Here is a 10352-nt window from a genome sequence, read left to right as displayed (position 1 = left end):
CTATTTTAATTATTCTTTTTCACCTTCTTGGTAGCTGTCTACTTAGAATGAAATCAGAAAATGAGTGTTTGACTTATATACAACTTCAGTAAGTATTTAGTGTACAGTGAAGAAAACAAATGGAAATTAATCAGTATATGAGAACCTAAAAAAAATATAAAGGTCTTTTTCTTTTTTGCTAATATTATAAAAATGCAATAAATAACTTAAGACCAGCATGGCGTGATTTTGAGAGTGTACATGTGTATAGGTATATGGCAGCATATGGGGGAAGGAATGGAAGTAGGAAATAACATAATTATATGCTAATCTAAAATATTTAATTACTTTTATGAAGTGGATAGTAGATAAATAGATAGTTTCCAATTCAGAAAACCAATTGATCCACAGATTCATTGATCACAATAGGCTATTAATAAAAAGTTATGCCTCAAAAGACGAAAGATGTAGATTTAAATGGACCTGGAAGTCAGGTGACAGTCTTAGGAGGCTTTATCTTTATGAAGATGAAACAAAAAGAAGCTGAAAAAGTTGAAGGGAGAATCGCAAAAACATTTTGAATCTTAACTGTTTTCCATTGGACTTAAGGAATAATGTTTGAATACTTTTTAACCACCACCTTTCTTTTTATGTAGTTTTTTCTGTGACATCTATATTCAGCAACTGTAATTTATCACTTAATACCGAAAATGGGCACTTCATGGAAAAATAAGTTAATAAAAAATCTATGTGGTTCACTTTTAAATCACAGCAAGCAAATAGCCAAAAAGCAAAATACATTTTAAAGGGCAAAAATTTAGTTTTAGAAACTGTGGATCATCTGCAAGATAAAGGGCAAAATTAGAGATTTTATCATAGAGATTTACTGAAAGGTAAAAATAAATATTATAGAATTTGAATCAATAAAAAAATAAAATAGCTCTGAATAAAAGGTGAATAATTTTAGAAGACAGAAGGAGAAAAATATTTGTGTGTGAGGACAAAATGAAAAGAAGAGAAAAGAAGCAGGAAAGAGAAAGGAAAGAGAGAAGAAAGGAGGGAGGGATAAGGGAAAGAAGAAAAAAGAATAAAAAAAGGAAGAGGGAGAGGAGAGAAAGAGGAAGAGAAGAGGAAGAAAATAAGGAAGGAAGAAGGGAATGGAGGAAGATAAAAAGTAAAATCGATTTTGACGTAACTGGGAAATTTGCCTCAGGCCTCTTTTCTTGTTTCTAATAAGGTCAGCATTCAGCAGAAATTCATGGAGAATTCCAGGTAGGTGGGAGATTGTAACTCATGTGCTATCCTCTCCAAACTCTACAACCTGACCCACCAGCATACCTCTGTATTATCTATCTAGCAATATAGACCACCTGAGAGAAGTTTAACTTTTCACATGTATACCAAATCTAGGCACTGTGGAAGAAATTGATATGTGATCAAACATACAGAACACAGAACTTACACCTCCATATTCACTACTCAGGGAATGGGTGAATATCGTGTACATGTTCATTTCCACAGTGCTTCAAGGAATTGGTCAAGATCAATACAAAATAATCCAGTGTCTTCTATACAAGTGAAGCACTTGATCGTTTTTTGAACAAGAAGTCTAAATATCAGCAGCCTTATGGTCATCATTCCTCTTGTAAAAAGCCTTCATGAACTGGGATAACATAGAGCCTCAGTACTGTGTATATTTCGGCCTTACGAAGCAGAGGAATTAGCCACTCTACACGCAGGAAATACTTAAAGCAGGTCTCAAATATTCCAGCTGCCCCAGTGATGACTGCATAGTGACCGGAATAGGTCCTGACATGAAGAATATGCAGGGTAGATATAGTTCAAAGATTATGGTCTCCATCATCACATGCCAAGCTTGGAAACAGAAAAAAACTGTTGTGAAAACAATGAATGAGGAAGTTATTTCATTAGAAGGGAATGAACAGAAGATTAAAGAAATTGCACAATGGCAAAGCAAGTCAGCCATATTCATAATAAACAGCAAGAATGACACAACGGCCAGCCTTGTAGCTTTCAAACTCAGTCAACGCTTGTAAACTTCTCTTTGCAAACCTTGTTGTTCTACAGCATAATGAGGAGAGAGAATGGGGAAAAGCCAAACAGAATGCTTCTATTGGGGTCAGGTATGACAGTAAGTTTATATTTGAATTCATTTACTTAAATATCAGCTGAATAAATACCCCCAGAAATACAATTATTGTTTGAATAGCTACTACTGTACTAAATTATTAGGATCAATAGTCTTTAACTGTGGGCCACAGGCATTGTTTTAAAAATGTCAGGTTGTTCTAACATGTAATGATTGTTAATAGTCAATATTACTTATGACCTGAAGTAAAAATACTTCAATGCTATTTTTATCTCATGAACGTACTTCCTCTCTATATACAAGCCCTTCTCCCTGCTTCCTCTATTCCTTTGTCCCTTGCTAAAGTTGTTTTGGGTTTACGGGAGTTAAAATAAACGATACAGGGTTAAAAAAAAAAATGAGTCCCAGACACATTATAAAGACATCCATACAGATCGCAAAAAAATGTTGAAGGGATTCCAGTATCCCTAAGTGTGTGTTCCTGTTCTGGAGGGCCTCCCACGAAGATCTCTGGCCCTATTGTATGCAGGAGTCCGAGCCAAGGGGATTGAGTGCGAGCAGGCAGGGGGAGTCACCTCCACTGCTGCTGCCTCCAATCTTGTCTCTGAGTCTTCATTGTTGCCTCCCAGTCACTTCCAGGTGCTGCATCTGTCTCTCTGTGCTGAGCCGGTCCAGTGCTGCTAGCTGGTAAGGAGGGGAGGGTTGGGAAAGCAGATCTCTTCCCAAGTGTTACAGCTCTTGCGAGAGAAACTCTCGGACACTGGGATGATTCTCGCACACCTTTACTTCTCCTGAATAGGGCTCTTATATACAGTTTTGGGGTGGGTCAGGGTCTGGCAGCAGATAATGCCTATTGGCTTGGTCTGAGAGCTTGGAGATACCTCATCTACATGTGGGAGATCCTGAGACACTGCTCCTCGTGACTGATGGCCATAGACGTCTCTGTGAGAGAGGTTGTGGAGGGCTGAAGTTAAATGAAAGAAGCCAGGGCCCAGGAACAGAGCTGAACACCGATTAGGGTCCAGGGTTCAAGGCCTGTGCTCGACCAGGTGCCCAGCTGCTTCTCACATCCCACTGCCCCACACCTAAGAGTCTCTGGTTGTTTCTGTTCCTGTACACAACCATTCACCCATACTCCTCTAAGTACCACACTAAAACTCACTGGTTGTCTAAATTAGACTTTGGTGGTATCCATACTTTGGTCCATCCTTGGTTTATCATCTGTAGTGAATAGAGATTTCTTCAGATCTTCCCAAGAAACAGTGTCAGACAGCAGTATCACTACATTCCACCTATACCCAGGCCTTACACAGATTTGAATTCATTTACTGTTCATTGAGAACTTGACTTTGGATATAAAAGGCATTCTATTTATAGTCAATCTCTTTAAAGTGAGTCCTTCAGCAAGATTCAAATATGTGAAGAGAATTCAAATTTTAAAATGAAATAGCACATCTTTTTGTCCTTCTTCTATATAATACCTGGCTTTCGAATTCATTCTTAAACGTTAACTTTAACTCTGAATGTAGACTGAGTCAATTTGTTCTCGATAACTTTGCTTTCTCTGTCCCTAAAGTGATAAACCCCAGGGTTTATCATAACTAAATTAATAATAATAATAATAATAATAATAATAATAATAATAATAATAATCTACAAGGAAGCATGCATGACTGACTGAAATATAAATTAATTAAGTATTTAAAACATTATAAGCAGATCATTATTTGTCATCTATGCTTCTATTTTAATTCCTTAAAACCAAAATTCAGTCAAGTGGCTATAGCCAGACACACAAAATTCTGAAAATGGGTTTTCCTTAGATAGTTTTGAGAGAACTTAGTGTTAAGCTGCTCTTTATTTGCATATCTTCTCATTTCCTCTTAGTTTTTTGAGCATTTTGTTCAATGTATTTTCATCTTATTCATTCCGTCCCCTACTTCTTCCCAGTCTTTTACTTACTTTCCTACCCACCAGATTTTATATTCTCTCTCTCTCTCTCTCTTTCTCTCTCTCTCTCTCTCTCTCTCTCTCTCTCTCTCTCTCTCCCTCCCTCCCTCCCTCCCTCCCTCTCTGCCTTTTTCCCTCTCTTCCTTCCTCCCTCCTTTTCTCCCTCTCTCACCCCCTCTCTCCCTCTCTCCAATCCATCATTCCCTCTCTTTTCATCCATTAAATATAGTTTGCACTGTCCATATAATTTTGTACATGTATTATTTTTGAATGAACAGTTTTTCCCTTTTTAAAAAAAATTTTTAAATTGGGTATTATATTTACATTTCAGATTTTATACCCTTACCCCACTTTCACCCACCACCCAGAAACCTCCTATCCCATACCCCCTCCTCCTCATGTTTCTATGAGGCTGTGCCCCCACCTATCCCCTGCCCCCACTCCCCCAACCCACACTCACTCCCCCCCCCCCAAACTCTGTGTTTGTCCTTCATGGGACCAAGAATCTCCTCTGCCACTTATGGCCGAAAAGGCCATCCCCCCTACATATACAACTGGAGTCATAGGTCCCTCCCTATGTGCTCCCAGGCTGGTGGTTTAGACCCTGGAGAGCTCTGGTTGATTAGTATTGTTGCTCTCCTCATGGGGTCACAAACCCTTTCTGCTCCTTCAGTCTTCTCTCTAACTTCTCCATTGGGAAACCATTGATCATATCAATGGTCTATGGCCATACCACCCTGAACGTACCTGATCTCATCTAATCTCAGAAGCTAAGCAGGGTCGGGCCTGGTTAGTACTTGGATGGGAGACCAACTGTACATGTGGTTTTAACTATTGTAAACCAACTAAGTCCATATTTTAAGGGTGATCATGAATTTACAATAGTCATTGTTTTGCATCTCTATTAATACTTCAAAATTAGTCTTTTGTAATGTTGGGATACTTGAAAGCTTATATATGGATATGTCACTCAAACTATGATACATTTTCTAATAATTAATTTGGGGGTAGGGGTGTGATATTAAAAGTACAGACCCATATTTGTTGAAAACTTCAGTGTGTAACTCAAAGGAATTAAAACAAGTAAAGAGGATTGTATATCTATTCAAATGTCTATGTTTTGCTGAGATTATTTGAATAGGACATTCTGACAGTTAATATAGAACAGGTGTCTTGCAGCATGATCGTATCTTCCTAGAGTTTAAACCTAACTGAGAATCTTATGATTTAACTACTGAAATACTCATTTCTAGGAAATATTATATATGAAGTGGTAAGCAATATCACTGATTTGTAAATGTTATTTAAAGTATAAAAAACTTATCTTGAACACATATGTTTGATCCTGCAGTTGTTCTGCTATTCTGAAATACATTTCATTTGCAGGTGGACAGTAGTAACCAATATTTCTACTGGCTGAATACATAATGTGCCTCATTTATCAATCTAGTTGTAATTATTTCAGCCTATCAATACTCCAGGGCAGAGAAGTAAGAACAAAAGTCACATGTCAGAAGCTTCTTCCAAGTGATAATGATGTAACAGGATGGACAAAATACAAAGAAATAGAAGTCCAATTGGCTAAGCCAACAGACAGAGAAGCTACTGAATCAAAATTCACATCTCACAACAGCCAACTCCTATTGGTCTTTACAGGGAGGTCATTGTGACACCTTGACCTAGAAATATTCATGCTTGCTATAAATTACTATAGATTGATGATAGATAGATAGATAGATAGATAGATAGGTAGATAGATAGAAAAGATGGAAAGAAAAGGGAAGTAAATGAGAAGAAAACAAGAAAAGAAAGAAAAAAAAGGAAGAAAAAATGTTATCCCCACAGCCAATGAGGTATAAAATAATTTTGAAAATAATAAAAAAAAGCAAATTTGACCTCAGACCTTAATGTCCTTTCCAGGTGGGCCTGAAAATTACAGTGGCATGACAGATTAATGGAAGAGCACAAGCATGCATTGAAGTTCTCTGAGGTGTAGGAGCTCTAATTACAGGGGAAATTATTCTATGTTAGTAGAAGAGCTATGCTTATAAACTGAACTGGACCAGAGGCAACAAACAAAGCAGCACAAAGGAGCCTGGGCTTATGGCACTTAACCCTGGCCAGTGTCTAGATAGATGAGGGTTACTTTGCTCAACTTTGTACAGATTACTCGCAACTTCCACATCCTATCTCTGGTAAAAGGAATGTCTTCTTAAGGTACAGAGAGGTCACTGTCTACATGGATACTCCAAGCCCTCCTTCCTTTAGGTCAGCATGCCCTTCTCTACCAGCTATGTTTTAAAAGTGTCTTTAACTTGATACAAATGACATGCTGGAGTGGTTAACTTTTGATATGAGCTCTTTCAACTGTTGCATATCAGTACTGCAGTCATGAAGGAAGCACAGAGGACAGTTTTGGAGATGCCAAGTACTTGATCTCCATAGTCGCTCCTCATAGATCTTTGATGTTCTTGACTGGTTCGGTGTATTATTACTATTTCCCTCTTTTTATAGGAAGAACTTAAAAATTCATGAACATTTAAGTAACTATCTCATCCCTGAACAAGCTTGAAATATATCTTATTGATAGAACAAACACAAAGCCTGAATCAGGTTTTGTTAGAACAAAACCAAAAAACTCAAATATACTACCAGAATAATTAATTTGAAACATACAACTAAAGGTAAATCATCAAATCTACCCATATCTCCTCCCTTCCAATTGCTTCCAGTCTTCTTAGACTGGAATAAAATATCACTATTTTCTCCAAACTTAATGTGCTCTTTTATACTTCTGGGACCTAATGAGTATGCTTTGTGCTGTCAATATGTTCATGGGTATAAGGTAATTTATGTGCATGGATAATGCAGCAGGGCCTTTGCTCCAATGGAAAACTGGCTCTCCCCATTGGCAGCCTTCAACTGCTGATAGCTGCTTACTGATGCATGGGATGTTTCTGACTCCATCCATTCCTGGATTTTGTCTGTGTTGACCTTGTGCAGGTCTTGTACCAGCAGTCACAGCTGCTGTGAGTTCCCATGTGCAACAGCCTTCTAATGTTCAAATAACACTGTTTCACATTAGCCGTCCACTACCTCTGCCTCGTAAACATCATCACCTCCCACTCGCTAAACTGTCCTTAGCTGAGTGCTTGATGATAAAATGCTAATATATCCATCAAGTAATTCATCATACACACAATACTTCTTTTAAACCTGCACCAAAACAAAAGTGATATTTCTGAATAAGTAGATACCAACCAAAAAAAAAAAAATCTAGGAAATCAAATCCTTTTCTAGACAATCATTAATCAAAAGCATCATAAAAACTAACTTTAAATACATTTTAGTATTTTTTCAAATAGTTTTACAATCCATTAATCCACAAAGACAAATTGTCTCAATTATGAAGTAGCTCATTCAATTTATAAGCATTAGAATAATTTTAAAACAGGTGTTTTATGCAGTTTCTTCTATTCCAGTTATTTGTAAGACTAGATTTCTCCTCCAGTTAAACTTGGCAAATGCCAGTGTTTGTGATAGAATCAAGCCCGGATCTATTAGATATATCTGTTCCACAGGCACCACACACTGGGACCTTCTGTCTTCTTTCTGGGTAAGATTAATGATGTGGTAGTAGGGTCCAAAGGTCACACGCCTTCTTGTTTTACCTCCTGAAACAGTGATGAAGCCTGAAGAGAACCCCCACTGAAATGAAAACAGGTTTTTAATCAGAGTCTTTATTTTTTACTTGCATTTCCTCCCCCAAGCTGAATATCAAAGATCCTCTTTAGTCAAAACAAAAATAACTCCAGCAGGTGTTTGTTTCTTCTCTAACACATTTTATCTCTCTTTAGGGACTATGGTCACAGAAGCTTCTGCACCATAGGCTGTGTTGTAGGGGAAAAAAGAAAAGAACGTTCCCATGGTGACAAAATTATTTAAACAAACCCTTACTGTTGAAAATATTACACTTCTGGGTTATGAAAATTTAGTATGTCACATGATATGCTACTCAGGCTAAAAGGTTAGCAAATATATGTGTATAATACTGTGAGAGTATCTGTGGAAGTAGTTACATGAGAAAGAGTCAAACAGGTATATTATTCGATTTTCTCATCTTTTTCCACTAATCGATGTGTATTCGTATACATTCCACTATTAAATATATTCATATTTCCCATTTAGCACATGTAATTATTAAGGATTTATATTTTATTTTGAAAAATATTATGAAAGAAATATCTGGCAAGATCTTTGTTTTTCTTAATTAAGAGTAGATTAAGCCAATGATAGTCATTGGTAACCAAATGGTGTTTCAGGCATTAATCCTATAAAAAGTATGATTTATCAAAGTTTATCTCCAATTTTTATATCAGTGCCATTTATTTCATTATTTCTTTTGACTACTTAATAAACATTTTACATAAACCATACTGGTCTTCCAAAATATATATAAGATCAATAATATAGAAGAGTTAAGTTTCAAGGCATGGAGATTGCTTAAAATTGGCTAGAAGCTGAAACAGGGGTAATAAGTGTGACAACCCTTCCAGAAAACCAAAGTTCAGTGTCCAGCACCCAAACACAGCAGGTGACTTAACAGTCAATAACTACAGAGACATAAAATCCAATACTATCTTCTTTACATTTTAACCAACTTCATATCACACACACACGAACACACCACATGAAAGTAAATACTTTTTAGAAAACAAATAGAAGACAGGTAGAAAGGTAGCATTGATATTTAAGTCACTTAATTTATTTATTCCTCTTATATGTATTGTAAACTTTAGCATAAAAAAACTTACATCTGCGTAAAGTATACTCAGATGTTTCTCTTGACACCTTTCTGTCACCAATAAGTATAAGAATTATTTACCCAACCTTTTCATTGTCTTAGGTTTTATAAGCATCCTAGCTTATAAGAAGGATGTGGGTAGGGTATATATGAATACCACAGAATTGTATACTTAGAGTAGAGGTTAGTGTCCAGTAAAGGACTTTACACTAAATGTATTTTATATTTATTTTGTTTTAATTATATTTATAAAATGGTAGTAAATTTTGAACCAAATTCATTATGGGAACATGATATACACAAAAGTGTAACTATAATTTTTATACCATGAATCCTTATTAATTTTCTTATTATTTTGATTCTTGATAAAATAGCTCAAGTATCTTTATATTAGTGGAAGACTTTTAAATCATCATTTCTGCAGTCTGTTTGATCAAGTTGGATATATGTGTCAATCTGTAATATTTTTAGTGTTCTTGGTATAGTTTCTGTAATGGGCATTAAATTATGTGGGTCTCAATCTTTTGGCTATATACGAAAGCACCAATAAGAAGAATTTTAATGTGTTCTTGAAGGAATAAAACAAATATTAATGTAATGGCAAATGTTTTCAGTTTTTTCGTTTGTTTGATATATATATATATATATATATATATGTATACGTATATATACATATATATACATATATATGTATACGTATATATATGTATATATACGTATATATATGTATATATACATATATATGTATATGTATATATATACGTATATATATGTATATATACGTATATGTATATATATACGTATACATATATATATGTATATATATGTATATATATATTTGTGTGTGTGTGTCTTGTGGAAACAACTTTATATCATGATCAAGGTAAAACCAAGAATGAAAAATCATGAATCTATTCAGAAAGAAAAGGGATGAAGAACAATAAAAACTGGAGAAAGAGAAGAGGGAAGAAAAAGAATAAGAGAATATAGAAAGAATGTACAAATTTACTACTACACACCATTTGAGGTTCTGCATCCAAATTAAGTCATAATTTTATATCAACTCCTCAAACAGAATCTATTAGTTCCATTTCAGAATGACCAATAGTAATATTTTGACGGTGTAATAGAATACTGAAAGTACTTTCATGTGGCTTCAGATATCTTACAGAGTTCTCAGAGCTAGAGGATAATGTCCTATATCCTCAACAAGTGTCTTGTTGTTAAAGCATACTTGTTAAAAGCTCATAGCCTTCATCTAGCTGTACTCAACCCTTACCATGAAGCTTTATGAGATGAGGAAAACAAGCTTTGGAACTGGAGAAAGAAAAGTGTTTGTCCTGTGCAGGCAATCCCTTCTGTCAATGGAAAAGAGAATACACATGCTTCAAGTGTCAATCTGAGTAATAAGAACCAATAAAAACTGTAGAGATCATAGAAAGCTTGATCTGGTCTCCAGTAGATGTGTAAGTGTGAAGCTAAGTTTTGTTTTCCATCTCATCCATTTAA

The sequence above is a fragment of the Arvicanthis niloticus genome, chromosome 7 (genome assembly GCF_011762505.2).
Source record: "Arvicanthis niloticus isolate mArvNil1 chromosome 7, mArvNil1.pat.X, whole genome shotgun sequence".
Lineage (NCBI taxonomy): Eukaryota > Metazoa > Chordata > Mammalia > Rodentia > Muridae > Arvicanthis > Arvicanthis niloticus.
This window is presented reverse-complemented; position numbering follows the sequence as displayed.